A 25,926-nucleotide genomic window follows, 5' to 3' on the forward strand; every position below is an offset into this window, starting at 1 on the left:
TGCCATTGCCTTCTTCTGTGTGTGAATGGAGTAATTGTTGGGATGCCACGGAGGAAAACTCCGTGTTGCCTAGACCACGGCCTTGCCCTACACAAGTTATAAATTCGGGCACCGCCGGGAATCGAACCCGAGACCCCAGGATTACAAGGCCAGCATTCTAACCGCTAGACCACCGTGGCTGTTTTGATTTAAAAAAAATAAATTTTAGAATCGACACACACACAAACTCACAGTGCGCTTTAGATATTAACATTTTGTCTTTATTTCTGTGAAGATTTACTTTTTTTAGCCAATGAAATTCGCATCGGGTCAGATTGAATCACAAACAAATGAACCGCGAAATAGCTTAATTTCCGCGAATCGGGAGACAGTGATCAAGTTTCAAGCAGGAGACAGTACATTACGTCCCGACACCGACTGAATTACTTATTCAACGATGCTTTTTAACTATAATTTAAAAATTTGTCATGAATAACTTCCAAGAAATCTAAAAACCTGTCAGGACCCCTCGTCTATGGTCGAAGAATCAAAACCAGGAATACGCACAATTGCCAACTTAACGGGGTGATACAGGAGCGGGAAATTTGTGTATGAAAAAAAAACTAGATCGAATTAATATTCCATTGACACTCAGACCACAAGTGACCTGGCATTGACCCCCAGAAGGGAATCATATTTGCAGAAGAATACGTAATCGGCTATGTATCTGTGGGCATTTGTATTGTCTCCAGTGCTCTTAGCTAATTGAACGCACACAATTGCACAGTAGTTTCAATAACGCGCCCCCAGCGGTCGGTGCAATTTTAAACGAACAAATGCCGATCACCGCTCAAACAAAGACCCGTTGTTGGAGCGGCTAATAGAGTCGAGACTTTATCTGTATCCTTGGTTTTGCAACAATGGATTAAGTCTACGGACCAAAAATCCTGACAGAGAATCACTGAGAGTACAAAAATTTATTCTACGATTAAGTGGTTAGATAACTTCTGTCAAGTAATGGATTATCATGTTTGGGTTATCTTATGAACCTCTTTGAACTTCGTAAATTTCACTATAACTGTTCGAAACTATTTAAAACACAGAATTTTAACATAACTTATTATTTTTACAATAATCTTTGGAAATAGAGAGTTCACGTTTTAAACGTAAGATTTTAATTTGAATGGCATGATAACGGTAGATATTCACTTACAATATTACGCAACAAACAACAAAAATATATGTATCTGATATTTATTAAACACCCTGTATTTTGAAGCAATTTTAATACGGAAATAATAATTTCATCGTAAAAATATCGATACAGCAATTTAAAATTCTAACGTTTTTTCCCCCCTCATTTTAACCTCATTAAAATCTTGTCGAAATTGGTTTGGAATAATAACGCAGACCACGAGAAGTCAAAAACTCTTGGAATAATCGTGTCGCCATATCCAATGCATGTCTTTCGTGCAGATACAGCCAGAGCGCGGCCTGTGGCTGTAACGGAAGCACGTGGACAGACGGGATCAGTGGCGTGCAGACACTACATACAGCGAGTACAGTGACGTTACGTTCAGTCTTGAAGTAAAATATTCAGTACAGCACATAAAAATAATCAGTGGTTTGTATCTGAGAGCTGGACCATTATCTCATTCAGACTGTGATAACTCATCTACTGTCTGCAGCGTTTATCAAAATCTTGTACCTCTGTTCGAATTAGATTTACGTTTACACTGGGAGAAAGTTACAAACAGTAATAAATATAAATGTATGGCGTTGCGGGTAGTGCATTTCGGTAAGAACAGAACACACTTAAATTTTGCATTTTTGACTTATAAAAATACAATTATGCATTAAACCATTTCAAAAGTTGACACTACTATAAAACCACGTTTTCCAATTGGGAATTTAAAATTTTCACTGAGAGCATGGCTTTATAATTTGTTTTCCCCCGTTTCCACAGGCTGTTCGGGACGTTGCAAAACACATTCCTAACACGTGTCCTATTTGTCAAAAAAAAAATCACATTGAAATCAGAAAACAAAAGAATGTTACTGTCTCCGGACTATCGCCACTTATGACCGAAGGTTCACCATACGAGATCCTGTCGATCTGTTTGACACAGGAGAATCGTGAAACGTGTCCCTAAACTCATCCTGACAAGTTAATTAAGAACGAGACGCCAGGCAGCGTTCGACAATGAACACTCTTTGCTCTTGTGAAAAAGACATCCTAGCACTTCGACTGTTGAAAGACAACTGACGGTCTGGCGCGAGCAGGTTACGACATGACGCGACCTGAGCGGGCCCTTCTATGGTCAAAGCGACATTGTGTGTTTATTTATCCAATCGAATTGTACTGCATTGTGAGCTTCAATAAATATTTTAATATGTGTTGCATGACTTTTCGATGTGCCTGTACAACTAGCACGAGGTCTTCGCATTACCTTGACGCCGGTCCGAAGCGGGACTTGACGACTTTACGAACGTGCAAATTTTAATTGTCACAGATTACCCAAGCCCTGGCCAGATTTTTAATAAACTTATCGTAGTTTCCGCTAGATCCCGTGTTTCTAATTGTCTTAAGTAAACTTCAGTATGATAAGCAATTTATCTGGTCATTTATCTGCCGTGTTGATGGAGGGAAGTGCTGCCCCCTGGTGGGTGGAGGGAGAAGTGAATATATTAAAAACGGGCAGCGCTCGATAAGCGTATCGACAGGCCGGATCCGTCGCTGGAAACGGAATTTTGGAACAACGTTGCGCAAAAATGCGCCAGCGCCGATTACCTGTGTTTATACGCAGACCGAGAAACAGTCGGCGAATTTTCTCAAATTTCGTTTTCAATTCCTTTTCTAATTCGTAAAATATTCCCCCCATCATCATCATCAAACAAAGTGAAATTTTGAGATAACGACCATCAACAGACGTGATAAAATCAAGAAATACGAAGGAGACAAGAAATGCAAAATGAATTTTAATCCGAAACCCTAAAAGAAAGATAATATTAAAATGTATCTTGAAGACTTGATTCACCTATCCGAAGTTAGGATCCAGTGGCCGACTCTTGTACAGACGGGTTGCATAATACCCAGGACGTTTATTGAACAGCTAAGCGACTATTAGTTTCGCTAGAAGGACTCAGCAATACGGAAAATGTGTAAATCTGTGTGAACCTCGCCAAATATTCGGTTACTTCAAACGTATCTGTGGTCGCCACATCGAAATCTAAGTCGACGACCGTCTCCTGTGCTCTGACGCTGTCACTGGCATCGCCACTGAGTGAGAACCTCAAGTTTAATGACGAATCCGAAGCCAGGAGACGCAAAGTCCCACTGGCCCGCGTAACTTCCGTCAAATTCAGAGTACCTGCGGATCTTTCAACAGCGTTTTGCAACGAAATTTGAAATTTCAAGAGCCAAGTGAAGAACATATAAATATTCAAGCTCGCAGCTTCCCATTAAATTCCTAATTCATAATAATCCAGATTTGTTGTCATCCCACAATTTTCTGTTCAAAGATTTTTTCCACGTGTATGTACGGCCGTGTCACAAGAGCGGTCGTCTCTTCCGCAATGCAGCACGACCCATTACCCCCCCCCCCCGGTCAACAAAATCAAATTCAAAAAGAGAAAACCAATATCCCATGTCATGATTTTACATTATTTGATTATTACGTTTCAATTTGATTTGCCAGATTTAACCGGATTTGTATTGTTTATTGTTTGGTTGCGACATATTGCTGGCACAGAAAGCAAGGGTTTGCCGACGTCCACACTTCGTCTGTGATCGAGTGCCTAAAAATTTTTTTTGGTTTTTGGTTTTCCCCTCTCTTCATAAAATCGGTTTTACGCTTCGTAATAACGTAAAATATTTATTTACGCTGCGGAAATGCTTTGACTAACACGAAACTTTATTACTACATAGTTGGTTGTTTCGAAACGCGATTTCCACAGTCACATACAGCAGATTCTTTTTTATCAAAATTGGTTCAAACATTGACTGCGGTTTGCATGTTACAGGTACACGATTTAATTAACTACAGCATTGTCCCTGGGGCAGTGACGCTGCTCCGAATAAAATCACGATTAATTAGATCCTTTTTCAAGGGATAATAAAATAATTATGCTAATGATTCCGGAACTTCCTTCGGGATGTGACGTTTCTTCGACGCATCAAGACATCTCTTGCGGATAACTGTAACTGTTATGTTTACCGCGTGGTTTTGCCATGACAGGGCTCAATCCACTGGCCCATCTGAATCAAATCAAAATGAAATTAGTGTTCACGTCCGTGCCAGGGGTAGACTTTCTTCCGTTTTCCGTCCGTCGGTAAAGCAGCGCTGATGTCAGTCAGCACTTTGACTGATGAACACGCGAGGCGCAGTCATGAAACCGGCGCGAATTCCGTCGGGTTACAAAGGATGCCCGGAAATGGAATCTAAGCGGCAACCAGGTCCTAAAAACCTGGCTGCTGCAGGCCTGATAGGTCTTGTCGGAACTAAACACAGCATGAGTCTACGTACGAGTCTACACGTCACAACCCAAACGAAGATAAAGTCATCTTCACAGCTGTGAAAATCCTAAATCTCACATTAATTTCGTTTTGAGGCTGTGCGCCCATTTCTCATGTCAGAAACAAGTAATCGGGGTTTCGATTCAGGTCCGTATTGGCTTGCCCACTCGTCTCGGCCTTTCAGAGAAACAGAGAGCAGATAGCGGCCTGAGTTGTGAATCACCCCGTAGTTTCGGTAAGCTCCGTGCTTCGATCCCTTTGCATTCATTACAGGACGTAGACGAGAGATGTTAGCAGGTGGGACACACGCCCTCACACAGACCGTGACTCCCATGCGGAGGGAATCACGTCTCGACTATCCTAGTTTCGGAGTTTACACCGTCAGGAAATGAAGCAGTAGGCTTCTACTTATCGGCGTGCGATGTCAACAGCATGTTTATAAAGCTGATTCGGAAAGTGAACGCAATATTCAATGGATTTCGATTAAATTTGAAATTCAGATCTACACCAAACGATATCTCGAGAACGTTATTCTAGTCTGACTTCTTATCAGTGTAAAACGTAGTCACGCATCACCAAGAAGGAAGATTACAACATGAACGTGTTTGAGAAATGGGTTCAGAGGCGTAATATATGGCCTGTGAGCCTGACCGAACCCCTAGTGAGAGAAAATTGATTCAAATGAATAATTCAATTCAATTCCTTTATTATAGCGTTTGGCAACATCAAAGAGCCTATGATAGGCAAACACTAGTACAAAATTACAACAAAAAATACAAATTAAATACAAAAATAAATAAACTATCAATATATATTAAATCTTGTCCGTCTAATCACAATAATTCTTATTAAATATTAAAATATTTTAAAGAGAATAAAAGCAAATATCAAATTAAAACAAATAACCAAGCTAGATCCAATCTGGACCACTCTCTAAATCATTTCTCTTATTGAGAAAGTGCCCTCAGAAGAAACAATGTTTATGCCAAATGCGTCCAAAGATTTACATACGTCATTTGCAGCGATGACGCACCTCGCTGAAGGACTATGTCTTAGCGCACTGCACACACTAAACGTAGAAAATTCTCTTATTTGCCTTGACGGCGCACGAATATCAACAGTGTCCATAATGGAATTGCAATTTATTTTGCCCTTAAATACATTAATAAGAAATAAAGCATCCAGAACAAAGTGTTCTGAAATTTAAAATAGTTAAAAATCAATTCATATTTACGTGTGATATTAAACTGAAAAAAACCGGTAATTTTCACAAACTGCAAATGACGTGGATCATAATATTATAATCAAAGGGCGGAACACGAAGAACGTGGCTTCGAATTCCAGGAAAGGCTCGACGAGCTAAGAAACTACCAGTTTCTCACGAAGGACATTTATCGCTCGAATACAATTCCTAATTTATATGAGACTAGAATCTAACATTACTGAGTTTCTCAAAAATTTGAATAACTGCAAAAAATCCCCCACGACATAAATTTAGGTCTCACCAACTTCCATTCCAAAATATTTTTGAGTACAATGAATACGAAATTAAAACCTACGGAAAGCAATGTCGTGGCCCCATGCGACGTAAAACAGATTCGCAGTCACAATTCTCCTTCCAGTAGAGAAATAAATCACAAGTATTACCCCTGAATCGAAGTGCTAGGGTGTGAGTAATTACTTCAGAACAGATTTTTAAAACAGTTCCAAGTTTAAACATCCCTCTCTCAGGCCGTGAGAGATAGACACCCCTGGTCATTTGCGTATAAGAAATGTTACGACAGTATTTACATTATAATGTAATAATACATTATTCCAGAATGCAAATGGCCGCTTTTACATCCAATCTTCCGCCATGATGATGGTTTTTTTTGTTCATCAATATCTTGAAAGCAAAAAAAACAGGGACATTTCCTGTCGGAGGGAATTCTGTGATGTTGGAATGGGGTGGCTGCTGAACTTAAAAGCTACTTAAATTCATAGCCCTTGTTATTCCAAAAGACAGTTCAGTTCTCCCTGTCTGAACAAAATTTGTCATTCTGAAGGAAAACTGATCGTCTGTCGGCCTCTGACAGACAATGCAAAACAAAACGAGCATCAGGGATGTCTGTCCGGACGTTTAACGACGACGTCAGAGAGGGAAAAGAAACATCGTAGAATTATTTTAGCGAGTACAGACATAATTTCTCAGCTTTTTAAATGTAAAATGTCGTGCCACGCGGTGTTTGTAATTCTGAACGCGCTGATGCTGATAGTACTTTCATCCAACATCTGAAAGGATACTCATGATCGTCCACCACATGAACATAACAGCAGACACGTGACTTACAAAATGTTATCAAGGAAAACAAATATTTAGTGATACCTTTTTTTTTTAAATAATCATGTTTTAGAAACTTCATACGTACAAGAAAATGTCAACACAGGGTAAATGTATAATCGCGAGTTCACAAATACACCATTACTCAAATTTCCCATGTCAGAAAGTCAACATGTATAGTGGGAGAAATGACGTACGTAGTTAATTCTTCGCGTACGGTGTAGCGAATCAGAATTTCCCTACACACGAGTATACAGCGACACATGAAAAGACGGCGAGGGGAAAATCCAACAACAGCAATACTCCATGTAGCTGAATCTCGAGAAATTTTCCGAATTTCATGAAACTAGAATTTTCATCAACTTGTACACGAAAATCCGTCATTAGACCCCATCCCGCGCCAGTTGTACCAAATCTATGTCCTCAAAATACACGTGCAGATTTTTTTAATATTATCCTCGAATCTACACCTGAGTTTTCCCCAGAGATATCTGATATTTTCACGTTTTCCGACAAACATTTTGAATTTGTAAGTCTCACATATGAAATACATTGAAGGAGTTTGTTTTAAAATGCACTATTATAGTGAACGCAGTGTTTTCCAAAGGCAAATTGAAGAAATTCTTACATATATTACCGATCTTCTTTCGTGGAAGCTTGTCATAGATCTCATCATTCGATACGAATCATTGAATAACACAGGAGAAAATTATTATCTCCATAAACCCAAGAAAATTTGTCTGTATAGTAACACCTATAGTAATCAGTTTCAAAGGCGTTGGTCCGAATTTTACCCAATTATTCCTTACGAACATGAATAGCATTTGGGTCAGTTCAATCTCCTCGCGTCAGATGCACCATAAATTTAACGAGTTATAAAATACATCAAACTGAGGAAAATAAATATTCACGGGGTAGTTTAATTTATAAAATTAATTAATAGAATTATAAATAAAATATTTTTTAACAAGTATATATGTTTCCAATCGCTTAATGATGTTACTGAATACAAAAACATTAATATTAATCATTCTTAATAATGCAAGTATTGTGCGTTTCTACAATGAGACTAGAGTAGATCTCTATAAGCTACATGAATTCGCCCATTTCCTTCAAAGACTGACGTTTACCTTCACTGTTTATTACAGAGAAACATAGTTTAACGGGTAACTGAAAACATTTAAGCATAGACGGATAGGCAGATGGTATATCCTTATTTGCACGATTTTAAAATGCATCCTTGATTTAGTAATAAATTTTCAGGAAATAAGACGCAATATTGATTCTTATACGCCATTAAATCTGAGACATACCTCGATTCATAAATATTAAAAAAAGTAAAAAAGTTCGTGTCTTAAAATAGAGAAGATACGGTATGTTAATGGTACTTTTAATTACGTTAGTCTAGTTTCAGACATAAAAATGTTTACAGTCGACTATTTCACTACGTCTGGATGTCAGTTTCTATCGATCTCAGATTCTGAGCTAAAGAAAACATTTTCACAGGGGTCGGAACCCAGGTCACACTTTCGAAGATCCATCCTTTGTCCTTGTAATCTCTTTTCCTGAAGAAACAACTTTGCTCTAGGTCCTGTTCTTTTAGTTTTACGTCTCTTCGAGTTAAATAAATCATCTGCACCAGAACTCAAACCCAAGACAGATGTTAGGGTTTGTGTTATCTGATCCTTTAATCTTCCCATCGGAACAAAAGATTTATTTTCGCGCTGTTTATTTTGTTATATTTAATATTCAATCTACAGAAAACATCTTCATACGGACTCGAACTGAGGACTTTTTTTCCAGGATTAGCTTTTGTTCCTGAAAAATTGTAGTCGAACCAACTAGCTTCAGTCATGACATCGTTCCTCTACTGTACTTAGTTTAAGAGCTACATTAATTGCCCACACTGAGACTCGAACTCAGTACATTTTCTTCAGGATTTGACCTTTCCAAAATCTCTTCCTGGTGTCGAGGAATGAGCATGCCAGTTTTCGTGCAAATACGTTCATCCATTCCCGATCTAGAACTGAACATAAAAACCCACAATTTCAATTTTACTTATGAGATTTTGATGTGAGTGCTTTCATGATGTACGATAAGGTTTGGGGATCATAATTAATTATATTCTGTTAAGTGTAAGACCATAAAATATTTATTAACCCTCTTCATTCAAATACGCTTCAGAACAGAAGACAGCTCTTCATTTATCATTGTAACACCTGAGAACCGAAAATTATACCCTCTCAAAAAAGAACTTTTATGGAAATTTGGTTCCGGTAATCTTTCATAATTAATTTACGGCTTAGCCCGTAGCTGCTTCATGAAACTGCAGACACGAGGCTGCAAGTTATCAGCGGATCAAGGAAAGTCATTCCACGGCAAATTAACGGAACGGATTTATAAGACATCGCGTCTATAAATATCAGCGGTCAACCACACCCTATCATGTGGTATCATTATGTGAGCGATGTATTGCGAAAGACGTGGAAGTGGTTGTGGTCTATTTAAAAATTATTTATATTTATTTAGTGTTCTGTCTGACGACAGGTCCATATGAACAGGATCCTTCCATCCTTTTCTCTTCTCGGACTGGGACCTGTTCATATACGTTCTTGGCAGATGATCCAGAAGTGGTTTGCCATTGCCTTCTTCTGTGTGTGAATGGAGTAATTGTTGGGATGCCACGGAGGAAAACTCCGTGTTGCCTAGACCACGGCCTTGCCCAACACAAGTTATAAATTCGGGCACCGCCGGGAATCGAACCCGAGACCCCAGGATTACAAGGCCAGCGTTCTAATCGCTAGACCACCGTGTCATTGAAATACTTTATAGAAAATTTAAAAATAAATAATATAAACTGTGTGACATTTGTACTTTTTTATAATGTGATACTTATCGTCCATGAAAAAATTGTATATTTTTCAAGATATGAGGCGTAATCAGACGCGAAAGGAACTGATAACGCGGAGGCAACGAATAATACCTAAAATTTCTCCACCCGCACGTCGCTTCGCCACTCCGGGGGCCTTTGAGAACTTAAGAACTGTTCCCTTGAAGGCAGGTGCATTTGTTCGGAGCAGACGAGAACTTGGAGGTGCGATAAAGCAGCGAAACAAAGACCCCAAAAACGCTATCATAATTATAAAGTTGCGACATCACAGACCCAAATGGCTGCAGCTAGAAATAAGGGCATTTTAAGGAAAATTTAATATCTTCAAAACATTAATGAGAAGGAAGGGCTTTTATCAAACTCACCCACGCGAAGGCGCGGATCTGTACAAATTGAAGGCGGGTCTAAGAGAGGAATGATTAATTAATTAATATGTGGATGAATTAATTGATGGATGAACTAACGAGAAAATAATATAGACTATAAGTCGATGAATAGTTAAAACCAAATGAAACAATACACGCACTATGCAATTAATTTCGTAATTAGCCAACTGCATACTGCAGAGTTCTTCCTGAAAATCTTATAGTCGCTCAGCTGGTCGAGAAATCCCCGCCTTTTATGGAATCCGAAGGTTCATTACTGTAACCTCGTCCAGATTAATCTAATCCACGCCCGCCACTCGCCTATCAAAGATCAATTTTCACATTATCCCTCCATCTATACTTTGGTCTTCCAAGGGCTCTCTTCCTTTCAGGCTTCACAATACACAATTTGTACGCATTTACGTTCGCCGCCATTTGTGACACATGCCAAGCCGTAATATTATTTTTTATTTGTGCATCCTAATAATATTTGATAAACATCGTTCAATCCTTATCAAAGAGAAAAATGATTCACTTTAAAATCTCGTAACGCAGAACTGAGCACCGACAAAATCCTTACGCAGCCTTCACACAAATTCGAGAATTTAAAGACGAGAAGCAAGGCGGATGTAGTGTTGGGGGTGGGTCGTGGGGGTCCCGCTTCTGTATGGGCATTCAGTGACCCACGCACGTGCGTACACGAAGTTTCACTCATTCCACTTTCACTTTTCACTTCATTCCTTTCGTTATTCCATTTTTTCATTTATTTCTTCAAATTTCTTTCCCACTCCTTACTTCCTTTTTTCTGTTTTCCTTCTTTTTTATCTGATTTTTAACTTTGCTTCGGAACACGCTCTCAGAACGACCCAAAGAAAGAATGAAGATAAATTAGGAACAGAATGGAACGAACTAAATATATAAATAAATATCTGTTCAATACTGATTATGTTAATTTGTCGAGAGAGATGTAACAGACGTCAGTAAGGTTAGGTCTGGCTTAAAGTAAACGCAAACAAAAATATGAAGCCTTTGGATGTACAGGCCAAAATAATTACATACAGACAGCTGATAAGACGCTTAAAAACGTGACACATTTCAAAACATTAAGAAACCAAAACTGCTTTTAAGACAAGATTACACGCGAGAAATGGAAGCCATGACGCAGTTGAGAATCCTTTGTCTTATCCGAACCATTTACCTGTTAACTATTCTTTTTTTCTAGTTTTGTACGGGTGTGAAACATGGTATCTGATGTTAAACAAAGAACACAGATTGGCTGTGTCTGAGATGAGGGAGCCGAGGAGAGTACTTGGAGCAGCACGATCATACGGTCGGTATCCTAGCAAAACATTTAAAGTAAATAATTCGACTTTTCTCGCCTGAGGAGCGCCTATTAAAATAGCTGCGTCCGTCTGTCTGTCTCTTCACGTAAAGCAACTTGAGGATGCAGGACCAACTTTCACGTTTACCAACACACCGTGTTCCAATAAGTCCGCTTACAGGACAAACTTTTTAATGTGTTTTCTTCCAGTTTTAAGATCGTACCGCGTCCTACTCACTGAATCTTATTCTTCGTCACAAAACAACTTTCAATCGATTAAAATTCCCAATAAGAAGAAAGAATGGCGTACGTACTGGATCACACAACGCCTACTAATTATACAACACGGAAATCAGTGCTGCAGGCACAAACTGGCAATGCGACGACAACCTAACCTAACCTAACCTAACCTAATCTAACCTAACCTAAGCTAAGCTAAGCTAACCTAACCTAAGCTAAGCTAACCTAACCTAACCTAAGCTAAGCTAACCTAACCTAAGCTAACTTAACCTAACCTAAGCTAAGCTAAGCTAACCTAACCTAAGCTAAGCTAACCTAACCTAACCTAACCTAACCTAACCTAATCTAACCTAACCTAACCTAAGCTAAGCTAAGCTAACCTAACCTAAGCTAAGCTAAGCTAAGCTAACCTAACCTAACCTAACCTAAGCTAAGCTAACCTAACCTAAGCTAACTTAACCTAACCTAAGCTAAGCTAAGCTAAGCTAAGCTAACCTAACCTAAGCTAAGCTAACCTAACCTAACCTAACCTAACCCAACCTAACCTAACCTGAACACAAGAACAGCTGAGCCATCTCTAGAAATATCGCGTACTTACAGTCCCAACCACACAGAACGTACAATACAATATATAAATCGTTGTCAAAAACTTTCGCATTCACCTTGCTACACAAAACGAAACGTTTAAACTTCATAATAGTTATATTCCGGAGAGATTTCGGTAGACAAACAAAATAACAGTGTCTAAGAATAGAATTACATTTCCATTCATATCGGAACAAACGAAAAACACTGGGAAATTTCGATATTTTCCACCCCCATAATAATGCTTCATATTTTAAGTTTCTAACACATGGGTATTCATTATCGTATAAGTAATGGTTAGAATATTTCTTCTACCTTAAAACTTCAAATGGCAGACAGGGATTTGCATTTACGAATGAACTTACAGTAAATTAAATTCTGGAAACGCTTTCTACCTTTCAGATTAAGAGTTGAGTCTTCCCATCTGTCGTCTAAAAACATCGATCGCTTAAAACCATAATTTTACCTTTTGATTTGTATGAATGAGAAACTTGGGCTCTTATCTAAAAGATCTGATGAGACTGTGAAAAATACGTGATGAAAGTCTTCATAATATCAACCAAATATTATTAGTATTAAATACTGACATAAAAAGTATACAATTATCTACAATTACCGTGTTCACAAAAGCCACTCACTGTTCCTTATCTTTAGCCAGATGAATCCAATCTATATCCTCAAACCCGAATACCGTATTATCCATTTTAATATTATCCTCCCATATACGCTTAAGTTTAGTGACGAGCCTTTTCGTTTGTCTTAAAAATTATAATATTCGATGTATATTTCTTCTCTCCATGCGAGCTACATTCCCAACCAATTTAATCCACCTTCATTTTATTACATTAACAACATATGGTAACAAGCCAATATTACAGAGTTCCTCGTTGTGTAATTTTCCCCAGTCCTTTCTTTTCAAATCGTTTTAAACCAAATACTATTTGAAGGTAAGCAAATGGCATACGAGTAAATATATGCTCACGAAAAACAATCCAATAAAGATTTATTTATTTATTTATTTTTTGTAAAACGACAGAAAACCTAGCGGCCATCTACAAAACATAGTTAGCCGAGTAACACTTGGGTCTAGTTTCGCCTGATCTGCCTATTCGAAACCACGCAACGTAACGCCGTATCAGCACAGAAGCTCTCATCAGTCATCTGTTTATGGAGCGCTGTAATGCACAACATGGCACCAAGAGTCACACTGGGTCTAAATATTGCCTTGGTCAAAGCTAAATGCACGAATGATAGATCGTAGCATCAATCATTAGAATAATCTTGCCATCTAATGGCTCACTAATGTACCAAAATCACAACAAATAAATGTTTAGGCTTGTTTAACAGCGCCTGATTGCAGCGAATGGAAACCAAAATAAATGTCAAAAACGAGAATTATTTCGACGTAGTGCGATAGAGAACAGACACGTAAAAGTATTATTTTTGTTGTTTATGGACACGTGAGACAATTTGTTACATTAATACACAGATGTCACTGGTGAGGTAATTCGATTAAAATCGACAATAATTAAATATATAAGGTAGTATATTTGCGTCATATTGTGAATTAGGTTAATATTTTTTTAATATTTTCCGTCAAATCACAATTTTTAATAAGATAATAAAATATAAAATATTTAAAATATCATTTCACGTTCCGCATCGAATGATCGATTTACAAATTGGAACGTTCCAATTTGTAAATCGATCATTCGATGCGGAACGTGAAATGATATTTTAAATATTTTATATTTTATTATCTTATTAAAAATTGTGATTTGACGGAAAATATTAAAATATTAATTAAATACATATTTAAAATCTACAAAGTACAGGCCTTATGAAAAAGCTGACAGTTGTTAAGTTGCTTTTGAAGTACCTACCTTTAAGACATCAGAAGGTTCACTACCTCGCTTACAAAAATTAGCCTGACGAGCCGAGTCCACCACACCCGCAGAGTCTATTTATTAAAGATAAATTTTAATATTATCCTCCCATCTGTATCAAGGTCTCCCATAAGACTTCTTCGACAAAGTTTCTCTACAAAAATTATTATTTGAATTTAAGTACCGCCCATTTCAAGGTCATTAACCTCGCAGCGTTCTTCAGAGTGTAGGGTGACGTCTAGAACGCCTCTGGTGTGAAAATCTATTACTCCACAGACTACATCTTTTCCATATCACGCGATAACTTTGGGTGAAGTTCACAAATTATGATACGCGATTTTCTCCAGCCTCCTGTCACTCTCTGTCCCTTAGATCTAGATTTTTCTCAGTACCCAGATACCCTCATTGCCCATTCTTCCCCTAAAGTAAGAAACCAAGTCTCAAACCCACAAAGAATTATAATTCAGTTCTGCGTATGTTAATTTATTCTAGGTAGAACACGAAAAAAATTAAAATATTCCAAACTGAATGTTAACCGGACGTAATCTGCTCTTAACTTCGTCACGGAAGTAATTTTTATCTGTTACAGTCATCTTCAAAAATTCTGACCTTTAAAGGGATATTTCAGGCACATTTAACCAACATTATGACGTCATCTTCCTACCTTCCTGCGAGACAAAAGCACGTTATGATATAGTTACAAGCTAAGGGTTATTAAGTTGGGAATAAATGGTGATAAGTGAAGTGAAGTGTCTTAGTCTCCAAGTGATGAAGGGCTGTAGTTCTTTGGGATAAAATTTTCATGTACTGAGAGCGGACTTTATATTCTACTCTTAAGTATTGTGATTAATTAGTGGATGTGTGTTTTTTTATTGTGTCAGATGTTTTATTTTGAGTGTGGTATGTTGTATTGTTGTGTCTCATTGTATTGTTGTGTGAGTGCATCAGTTCATGACGTTTGTAATACATTACAGTTATTGTCTTATGTCTAGGTGGTATTAAGTTCTTTTTTTTTTAAGTTAAGTACTTGAGGTTGGATGGTTTTGTAATTTATGAGTTGGTTGATTTTGAGTGGGATGTGTTGTTTTTGTTGTGTCCTTTTTTATTGTTTTGTTCTGTCTCTGTGTTGATGTATCTCATTGTATGTTGTGTCTTATGGTTTTTGTTGTGTCCTTTGTTTATTGTTTTGTTGTGTCTCATTGTGTTGATGTATCCCATTGTTTGTGTGTCATATTGTTTTTGTTGTGTCCTTTTGTTTATTGTTTTGTTCTGTCTCTGTGTTGATGTATCTCATTGTTTATTGTGTCTTATTGTTTTTGTTGTGTCCTTTGTTTATTGTTTTGTTGTGTCTCATTGTGTTGATGTATCCCATTGTTTGGGTGTCATATTGTTTTTGTTGTGTCCTTTTGTTTATTGTTTTGTTCTGTCTCTGTGTTGATGTATCTCATTGTTTATTGTGTCTTATTGTTTTTGTTGTGTCCTTTTGTTTATTGTTGTGTTCTGTCTCATTGTGTTGATGTATCTCATTGTTCTGTTCTGTCTCATTGTTTTGTATGTTATTGTAGGACACTGCCACCGGGTATAAACCCATTTGCAGTCAATAATAAATAATAATAATAATAATAATAATAATATCAAAACTCATCTGACATAATTAAATTGTACAAACGTGAACCGAATTGAAGTGACACACAATTCAATTGTATGGTGTAATTCCGTTATGACTGTGTGCTTCAAGTAATAATGAGTTTTTCAGAACGTAAATCATGTCCCTAACAAAACCCACCTGTCTCTCCCCCCCCCCCCCCCCCCGCTGTACCTAGCTGACTTCACCCATCGGTTTTTCCTGTACCAACTTCCTTCGCTCTAACCGGGCAATTAAAATCCCTAATTAGCTTAATGGCTTGTTCACTTACAATTAAAATGTTGTACGGCTCGAGCTGGAAGTTCGATGAAGCCCTCTGCCGGCACAAATAACAACGTTGTTACGAAAATACGTCATTTTTTACACACTTCATAAGCACGCTCCATCCGAAATAACTACGAAAAATCTGGTGCGACAAATTAGCTTCATCATTCACAAGTCGATGTTTGTGCTTCAGATAATATCAGATATAAATTACGTATTCTCTACAGCGCAAAGAATTGATTAATTTCTCTCTTTCTTTAGCTGTCACGAATAAAACAATTGGCATATTTCGTTTCATCATTAAAAATCTCAAACCCTACAATCTTTTAAAATTTCTTTAGACTCTCTGTGGCAAAGTTCATTTATCTGGGAACTTCAGCTGAAAATCATAAATCCATTCACGAAGGAATCAAAAACAGATTAAATTCTGGAAACCCTTTCCACGGTGCAGTTCATAGTCCTTTGTCTTCCCACCCTAAAATAAAAAAAAATTAATATACCGGCCCACAAGACTACAAATTTACCTGCAGTTTTATATGTGTATGAAAAAACAGTCTCTTACATTACACTAAGGCCGATTACTGAGGGTGTTTGAGAACAGGAAGCTGAAGGACGATATAATATGGTAAGAAAATCCACAGGAAATGGATTTTATGACGACAATACAAAACTATACTATAATAAAATATCTGGATTAAATCTACGTTCATTAGAAACACGAGAGAAATTAAGCATTTGGATTCCATAAAAAGCGAGGAAATTTATACCAGCTGAGCGACCGTCAGTTTCTAAACATGCACTCTGCTCTATCGACTTAGCATTGGTGCAACTTAGATCAAATGCCACTATAAAAACTTTATTCAAAAAAGTGCTAATTTTATGGCATAAAACTTTCTGGATCCGGACTTGATATTCTAAAGACGAGTAGCGCTCGAAAATTCTGTGGCAAAAACTACGTACTAACTCGATGGAGCTGGTCACTGATCCAGGAAGGTAATTACCATATTCACAACAGCCGGCTACTACGCGCTATACTCAACCACATGAATCCAGTTCGACTCCCGAACGAAACGTTAAGACAATATTCCAGCTGCAATGTAGCAATGGGAATTAAAATTACTACAGCCGGTCAGCGCAGACGTACGACCTTGGAAACGGCTGTAGTGTAGTGAACAGTTTCAGGTCGACTTCAGTGTAATTTTCCACTCGGGACAAAACATGTCACGTGGCGATTCGCGATTATTCCGTCAGCCAGTCAAATTCCAGATTAGAAGAGATCAAAAAAGGTAATGAAGTGGCAAGCCTGTGTGTGTGTGTGTGTGTGGACCAGGGGCCCACTAAAATTCAAATGTTCAAACGTCACAGTTTAGGGCGGGAGATACACGAGTGCAAATTTGTTTGTAGTCGACGTAGGGCTGATTGAATTTCGAATTTCTAAAAATCAAAGTATTACAAAGAGGTTAACGATGCGAATTTGTGCTTAACTCTACTAAACCACTGCAGAAACTGATGTAACTATCTGAACGTGCGTCATATATTTTTGTCTTAAGACACAGTACGTTCCCGATTGAGATATTATTAAAGTGGTAAACAGCAAAATTCAAAGTTTGTGCGAGCAGTAATCTCCATTTCTTCACACCTTTTATCAGTGTTCGATCCCAAGGCCTCCGTAGAAGCGATCCGAAAATATGAATATAAACGCTAAGGAGCAGAAAATGATCGAGGATTTGTTACAAAACACTACTTCAATAGACTTGAATAATATTCAGTCTTCGAAGTTCACCCAGCATGTAACGGACTCACGAGTAGTCCAAAGAAATTAATATTAACTTGAAGCAAGAATAACATCAACACTATCAACATTTGGAGATACCCAATTTGATCTCGTGCTGACAAATCGATGTTCTAATCGATGATTCCTGTGAATATTTCCTGTATTCAAAACGAAAGAGACCTCAATCGAAATCCTTATTATGTATAATAAATTTTAAACCTCCATTCCAAGTCGATATAAAAAGCCTATAATCTATAGAGTAATCAATCTTGAAACAGAATTTTACCTTGTGTTGGTTACAGTAAGGGGTCCGCAGTGGTCGCTGGGACCGTGGGTTCGAATCCCACTGTGTTGTGCTGTCCTGTGTACAGGTAGAGACCTTGCGACAGGGCTGATCCCTCGTCAAAGGAGTCCTACCAAAATGTCTAATAGATCAAAGCCAACGAAAAGTTGGAAACCGCAGTGCTGAGTCACTTGAAGTATTTCCAGTATCCAGTGGTTACAGTAAGTAAAGATGCTATGTTATGTGCAAGTCACCCTTCTCAAATGGCGGACGTTTCACTGTCCCTGTCAATTCAGGACTGTCCTTAACGATGCACTACAAACTTCTTCCCACATATTGTCGATAATCACACAAACAAACGTCTTGAAGTATTAACGACCTGTAAAATTACTTAAAACTATTCACTGGCGTGTGTAATCGCATCACGCAACAACACAAAAAGACAGTTGACTGAAGTTACGATTACAAGATTATCCGCTTGATGGAGCTAGTGAGTATGACGTGTCATTACATCCGCCATCTTCATTGCGAGCAGGGATGAACAAACGTTTCGAAAGCTCGGTTGTGCTTTTGTCATGAGGTAAAAATACTGCAGAGGGACCCCCTGGCTGAGCTAGTCTCAAATCTGGACTAAAGTTGCCCTCAGGTCTGACCTCGTCTGATGCTGGGTCTGAAGCTTGGTCAATCAGGAGTCTCAAGAGATGTCTGATGACAAAGTAAGAAACCATATTTCGAAATCTGTGTTTTTATAATTTTATAATTTCTACGAGGGACAAAATCCAAAAGACTGATTTTTCTCCTTTATTTTTGCATATCAGTTTCAGGAACCTGATTTCCTAGTGTCAAAATACGTTCAAGAATGTGCTTAATCTACACGTTACCAACTTAAGAAAAGAATTTATCCCCATTAAAGTAGTTTGTTTGTAATAGAATTACAGATAAATATGTCGTCTATCACTTACATTAACAGAAATGTTGTCACTGAAAACTACATTAAATAAAGATACTTTAAAAATAAAGATACCTCAAAGGAGTATCTTGCCACAATCGAATAGAAGATACGTATATGTTACGTTCCTAGCAAAACAAAGCTCTACATTAAAATGGATATTAGAATTCAGCTTAACATTCCGGCCGTATTGACACCTGAAATACAGATTTATTCATTCGACAGCCATTCTGGGCACAGCAGTGGGTAAGACGTCACTTCGACCGTCCAGCAAATTAATACAGAGTATCAGGCGACAAAATTCTGTAACCGCTGTGGTCATTCTAATTGTATATTCCAGCAAATGTAGTTTTTGTTAGTATCCGATTAATTGCAACATTCGCCTCGTTCGAAACCACTTATATTCGTGTTAAACATTGTGTATACTCAATTAGATGTTACCATGTTTACTAAGAAACTTTTCCAACCCCTTGACCTTGCCAAAGCAGAGTCCAGCGCGTCCCCTCCTCCCACAACACCCCCGGACACTCGTAGTTTCATACAAAATAATCCCCTCTTTATTTCTGTGAAATTACGAGGAGATTTACCAGATATTAGCCACGTATTAGGATAATTAAATCAAAATAGAATAATGACGAAGGGGTAAATACCACGCGTATGAAGAAGTTAAGACAGAGAACCGGAGATCTAGGAGGAGATCCTGAATAGTTCCATGTTCCCGTCAAAACTTAACGGGATTCTTAGTACCATCTTTTCTCGAAATTTTGTATGTTACTGTACAACGCACGTACGGGCAGCGAAGAGAGTTCACAGACAGTCAAAGAAGGAGAAGTACTGACTTTTCTGTATTTAAACTCATTTGATAAACGTTAAATTGCACGTGTTTGAAAGTTACTTTTGCTATCATATGAAAAAAAATTTATTATATTCACCTGATAAGCTGTTTTGTACGTTTCAAAACAACAGATTTGTTCGTTATCACACTACAACGGGAGACAAAATCACGCACTTCGCTGAAATTTTTTAATACCCAATTTTTTAATTCATATTTACAGATTTAAAATTTTGAATACAGCGAGGTTCGGGGTCTTTCCCCACAAATGAGTTCCGTTAAAACAAAGACTTATTCGTTGATGACGTCATAACGACATGGTTCTGGTAAATATTTTCGCAGCTATGCAAGGTGGTCTAGCGGCTAGAAAGCTGGCCTTGTAATCCTGGGGGTCTCGGGTTCGATTCCCGGCGGTGCCCGAATTTATAACTTGTGTTGGGCAAGGCCGTGGTCTAGGCAACACGGAGTTTTCCTCCGTGGCATCCCAACAATTACTCCATTCACACACAGAAGAAGGCAATGGCAAACCACTTCTGGATCATCTGCCAAGAACGTATATGAACAGGTCCCAGTCCGAGAAGAGAAAAGGATGGAAGGATCCTGTTCATATGGACCTGTCGTCAGACAGAACACTGAATAAAAAATATAAACATAATCCACTATTATCAATTATCAGGGACCGCGAACGTCTTGAATGCCATTATGTTTAGTCACGTCACGGAAAACATGCGGACGGACGAGTTCGTGTATTGTTGGGAAATGTTCCCGATCTTCGTCGCTTAGCAACGCCCGGAGAGTCGGCCCACAAAAGACCGGGGCCATTTCCTGCGCTGCAGAATCCGTGGCAACAGCAGAGATCATTTTTCTTCGCTATAAAATGACAATGACTGCACGCGTGGAACAGATATCTGGTTTTGAAATATCATCCTTGTTATAAAAATCCTTACTTGGTCGTTTAACGATACGGTATCAACCACTAGATACATTCGGCTTCACTTAACTCTTGAGAGCAAGATGGCATCACAGTTCCGTAATGTTACTGATTGAGGCCTTGATCAGTTCTGGGACATTGCTGTGATTTCCGATACAAAAGATTTGGTTCGATCTTAAAATAGGCCATGGCCACCTTAGTCCATACATGCTGTCAATATGGTGTTTATTCCCATACGGAGCACCTTAATCTCGTCAACTAGACGTATTTCTCAGAGACATTCTTGACAACATGATAGTCGCTCATCTGATCAACAAATTTCCCCCTTTTATGAAACCAGAAGGTTCACAGTCAAATTGGCAGGAGCCCGACTGTGGACATACTCTGAAACAAGAGCTGTTTATATATATATTAAATCTTGTCCGTCTAATCACAATAATTCTTATTAAATATTAAAATATTACAATAATTAACATTTTAAAATATTTAAAATATTAAATGATATTCTTTATCGAAATATTCGATTTACATTAGACCATCATTTTTCATGTGAAACATGAAAAATTATGAAACATCATTTAATATTTTAAATATTTTAAAATGTTAATTATTGTAATATTTTAATATTTAATAAGAATTATTGTGATTAGACGGACAAGATTTAATATATACTTATTATATCACAATATGACGCAACTTTACCATCTTAAGAGCTGTTTAGTTCGTCACCTCTCGCCAAATTCCTCTAAGATCATTTTTAAAGCATCTTTGCAACTGCATCTTAAGTTTTCCAAGTGTTCTCTTATCTTCTGTCTTGCGTGAAATATACCGTATGAATCTTCCATGCATCTCAAACGTCATTGCAAAATCACCCTCCATTACAGCAGAACTTGGATAGTTTAGTTTCAAGATACGTTCGAAACTGAGAGCTTCAAGACTGCGCGCTTGTGTCTCTCCTTCCGTGTATCCGTAAAAATCGACCTTCCTACAATTTGACATCAGGTTCATTTATTGCCAAGTGTAATGTTGTTTTGCCAAATTCGGACAACTGCAACACGCATTTTACGTGGCAAACTACACGCGTTATTGTTCGCAGAAGTGACTGGGTGGGGAATCCCCGGTCTGCCGGTTTCATTGGTTACCATAGTTACCTGCGCATGCTCAGAGAGCAGAACGGCCACGATGGGGGATCTTCCGTGATAGCGTTATTACCCAGCAGACACCACGCCAACGAAAATGTTATTGGCGTCTTTCGTAGAGGTCGATCCTGTGATTTTGGACGATCGAGTTAAAACCTGATACATTTCCGAACTTTTTTATCTGAGAGTGTTCAAACAGCTAAAGGCTTCCAAGTTTCCCTGTCACCACATATTCAAGTCTCATAACCTCATTTTACAATTCTCTTGTAAATGATTTTAGTTTATAGCCTGAACGTTCGCGCTCTGTTTAAGTCACATTTTCTCTAGACTGTAGCGTGCGGGCGTTATCTAGCGTTCAGTGTAAGAAGAAGAAATGAAACTCTCGTTTATTAAAAACTACAATACGGCGAGCCGAGATTTTCATTTTGAAGAGATCGGGTCGGGCCGTCGCAGAACTGAGCTAAGCCGATGTCAGAATTCATCATCACCAGACGGCCGCGTCTCTCCGAGGACCTCGTCTTCATTTCAACAATCATCACGGCGTCTTGTCTCGCCCCCAGGGGAGTTTATGGAAGCCATTTTCACTTCGTGACGGACAATTTCCCCCTACACGGCGTTATCTTAATACCCAGCGAGAAATAACATCTTTTGAAATTACAGCCCGCTGCATCGAGCTCGTTGCTACGATACCCTTTGTTGCTAAGCTCTGAATTTCCCTCTTGCAAAAACTTACCATTTTCAAAACGAAATGGATACGGGGCTGAATAAGACATAGGACACATTCTTCTCGTACTTGTTTTTTTTTATCTCTTGTGAAGCTGTTCCTTACTCTGATATTAAAATCCTCCCCCACCCTCCACCCCACAAAATAAAACTAAACCTACATTTTATTTTCGACACTCGTCCACAGAACGTTGTAGCCTGTTTAACATTTGGGAGGTCCGGGGTTCACATCACGGCCCGCAGGTCGGCTATCCAAACTGAAGATTTTCGTGTTTTTCCTTAGCCCATCCTTTAAATTTCTGGGATAAACTTAAGGCCACAGCCGCTTCACACCACAATCATTTAAATTCATTATCTGTTAAACATCAAAGCATTCGACGCTGTAAATACTGAGCTACTGGACAGACATCGTTCAAAATTTGGTACTACTGACCTACGCCACTCCTAGTGGATCCATTAGGGAAACATCCCTGAATGACTTAAATTAATATTCTGGTGTGTTCCGGGTCTTTTTACAGATTCTGTTTGAATTGCAGTCTGCACTCATCTCCTACAAACTGAGTGTCGTGACTGCCCCGTCCTAGGCAAAACGTTCCAGAGACCTGAGATTATAAAAAAGTTATTCGTGGAAAAATTTCTCTCATCACATTTATCCGCATTTTGCATAAATAATCGAGCTCCTCTGTGACCAAAGATCCATGAAGCAACCCACATATCAACAGGATGTCCCCTAAAATAGATGTATATGTGACCGGCGACGTATAGAATGCCTAAAGTCAGTAGGCAAATTACGAAATAAATCTTAATTTTAATATTGTTCGGTTGTGTAAATTAAAATTAATCGAAGTCGATTGGGCAAGCTGTCAAGATGGAGGTTGTGTAAGACAGTCGCGAAAACACGAAAGCTACTGAATCTGAACTTAACAAAAGTTTTGAGAATTAAAAAAAATTGTTTTATATTAAGTTTTTGAAAATATAAAAAATAAAACTATATAAATCGTATTATAGAAACTTCTTTCTTATATATTTTTCCTAAAAAATCTGAGGTATTTTATAAAATGCCTGGGTATTCAATTTCCTATTCAATTGCCTACTGACTTTAGGCATTCTATACATTGCCGGTAACATATACACACATTCAATGAACCAAATAAAAACATTTAATAAAATAAAACCATTAAGTAGATTAGATCGAATGGGTTTAAAGTTATATCCCATTTTAATATTATTCTCGCGTGTACTACGTGATCTACCATTCGGTCTCTTCAAGTGAAGTTTCAGGACAAGAGGTCTTGATGTACATTCTTTAAAATTAAATAAAGTTCCAAAATCGTTTCAGATGTCAGTGGCTTGTTGAGCCGTCAAATACAACAAAAACTAAAATTCAATTCTGAAGACTTAGCACACCAAATTACGGTGGCAGCAGCTGTTTTAAGTAGCCACCAAGGCGAATTCAGTGTCTCGAAAAGTAATACTTAAAACTCTGAACACTATCTACACCAATAGTTGGAAGAACGATATCGATTATCCTGTGGATTTATCGAGTTTATTGGAACACCTACCTAATTTTCAGAGAACAGCATCCGGTACGGGGAGCTTCTCCCGCCCTCGTACGACTTCCGGCGAGAGGCCACACCAATCACACTGCAGATCTATTTACCGCTGCAGAATTAATCTCGTAGGATCGACCGTTGCAGAAGACTTCTAGGACAGGAACTCCGGGCTTGTCCTATACAAACAAACAATCTATCAAATTAACTAACCAACAAGCAATTATCCAATCAACTGTCCGAACAGGAAACTAAATACACAATTAATTAAAAAAATACGCAACGAACTAATTAAACAAGAATTTAACGAAGTCACTAACGGAATAATTAACTGGCTAATCAACGAAGAGCTGATTTAGATTTTCACATCGATACTCCTTTCGGGTGCTGACACAGTTGCCTACGTTTCAAAACTTCATACTGCCTCCATCATCAGGGCAGAAATGAGGAACATTGGGATAAAACTCGTTCATATAAATGTAGAGATGAATCACACTACCGGAAATTTCCGACCAGAGATACAGGACGAAGAGAGGAAATGAAGTTCTATCCTCGTCAATAAAAGTAAATATTTTTTGGAACACCAGAAAGTAAGATTGCTCCCAAATGGATTTTCCCTATTCTTCATCCCCATACCCCACACCAACAGATGATCTCATGGCCCTCAATGGTCAATTCCCGTGGTCAGATTTATCTTCTGTTTCTAAAGAACCTAAATCAGCAACTTCCTGACATTCACTTCAACCGTGAATATGGCAAAAGCATGTTCCTCTGAAACGTCAGCCCACTTCTACCCAATGCCAGCACCCATAAGCAAAACCTAACCTAACATATCTGTAGGAGCCGCCACTGACTTGGATAATTCAAGGTCACGGAAAGGGCCCGCCTCCATAGGTGCGTCGTGCCTGCGTTCTGATTGGACTGAACTCACACGCGCACGTAACTACGACGTAGCATCGCTGTGCAGTGAATATTAATGCAGACCGTTTATCAGAAAGCTGATAATATCAGTTACATTTTGGCTCGACTCTGTGTAGTTACATGGAGGTTAAACCTGAAACATCCTCCGATGTTTTACTCCAAGAGATTTACGGTGATTGGCAAGATTTGACAGAAAAAAGCAGAGTATTTACAAAAATTTGTAAATCTCTTCAAAGATGCTCCTGAGCAGACTGGACGTTTCAATAATATAAATGTCCACAATGCAAAATAAACAGCAGAGAAAGTGTGTCGTTCATCGCAGCATAGTGCAAGGAGGGTCTAAGTGGCGGCGTATAATTACCATGAGTAAACAGAGCATCTTATCTAGCAAACTACAAAATTGATTTTCGGAAACAAAAAATAAACAATCTGAATGATGGAACGGAGTGACAACGTAGGATGTAGCTCGAAAATAAAAACACATGTTTTCAAGTTAGAGTGTACAATGGTTGTTGTGCGGGACAGCATAGTTTACAGAATTGAGTAGCACTAAACATTCACTGCGTATAATTTAAGGAAAATGTACGTGATGGGAGGTCAATCCGATTTACAAGGGTTTTTATTTTTATTATTTAGTGTTCTGTCTGGCGACAGGTCCATATGAACAGGATCCTTCCATCCTTTTCTCGGACTGGGACCTGTTCATATACGTTCTTGGCAGATGATCCAGAAGTGGTTTGCCATTGCCTTCTTCTGTGTGTGAATGGAGTAATTGTTGGGATGCCACGGAGGAAAACTCCGTGTTGCCTAGACC

General features: G+C 38.3%; 1 protein-coding gene and 1 long non-coding RNA gene across 2 annotated transcripts in view; one reads left to right on the top strand and one right to left on the bottom strand.

Moving 5' to 3' along the window:
• Positions 1-25,926, bottom strand: part of LOC110829631 (uncharacterized) — a 229,096-nt gene that overhangs the window by 96,807 nt on the left and 106,363 nt on the right. Inside the window, exon 4 of the long non-coding RNA XR_015534622.1 lies at positions 24,204-24,370. This is a non-coding gene — a long non-coding RNA (uncharacterized LOC110829631). The remainder of the gene's footprint in view (positions 1-24,203; positions 24,371-25,926) is intronic.
• mAChR-B (muscarinic acetylcholine receptor) overlaps positions 1-25,926 on the top strand; it is a 128,181-nt gene that overhangs the window by 79,981 nt on the left and 22,274 nt on the right. The window lies entirely within an intron of this gene.

This window comes from Zootermopsis nevadensis, unplaced genomic scaffold (assembly GCF_977971745.1).
Source record: "Zootermopsis nevadensis isolate Lab colony 2312 unplaced genomic scaffold, Znev_1.0 Znev_ptg000010l, whole genome shotgun sequence".
NCBI lineage: Eukaryota > Metazoa > Arthropoda > Insecta > Blattodea > Termopsidae > Zootermopsis > Zootermopsis nevadensis.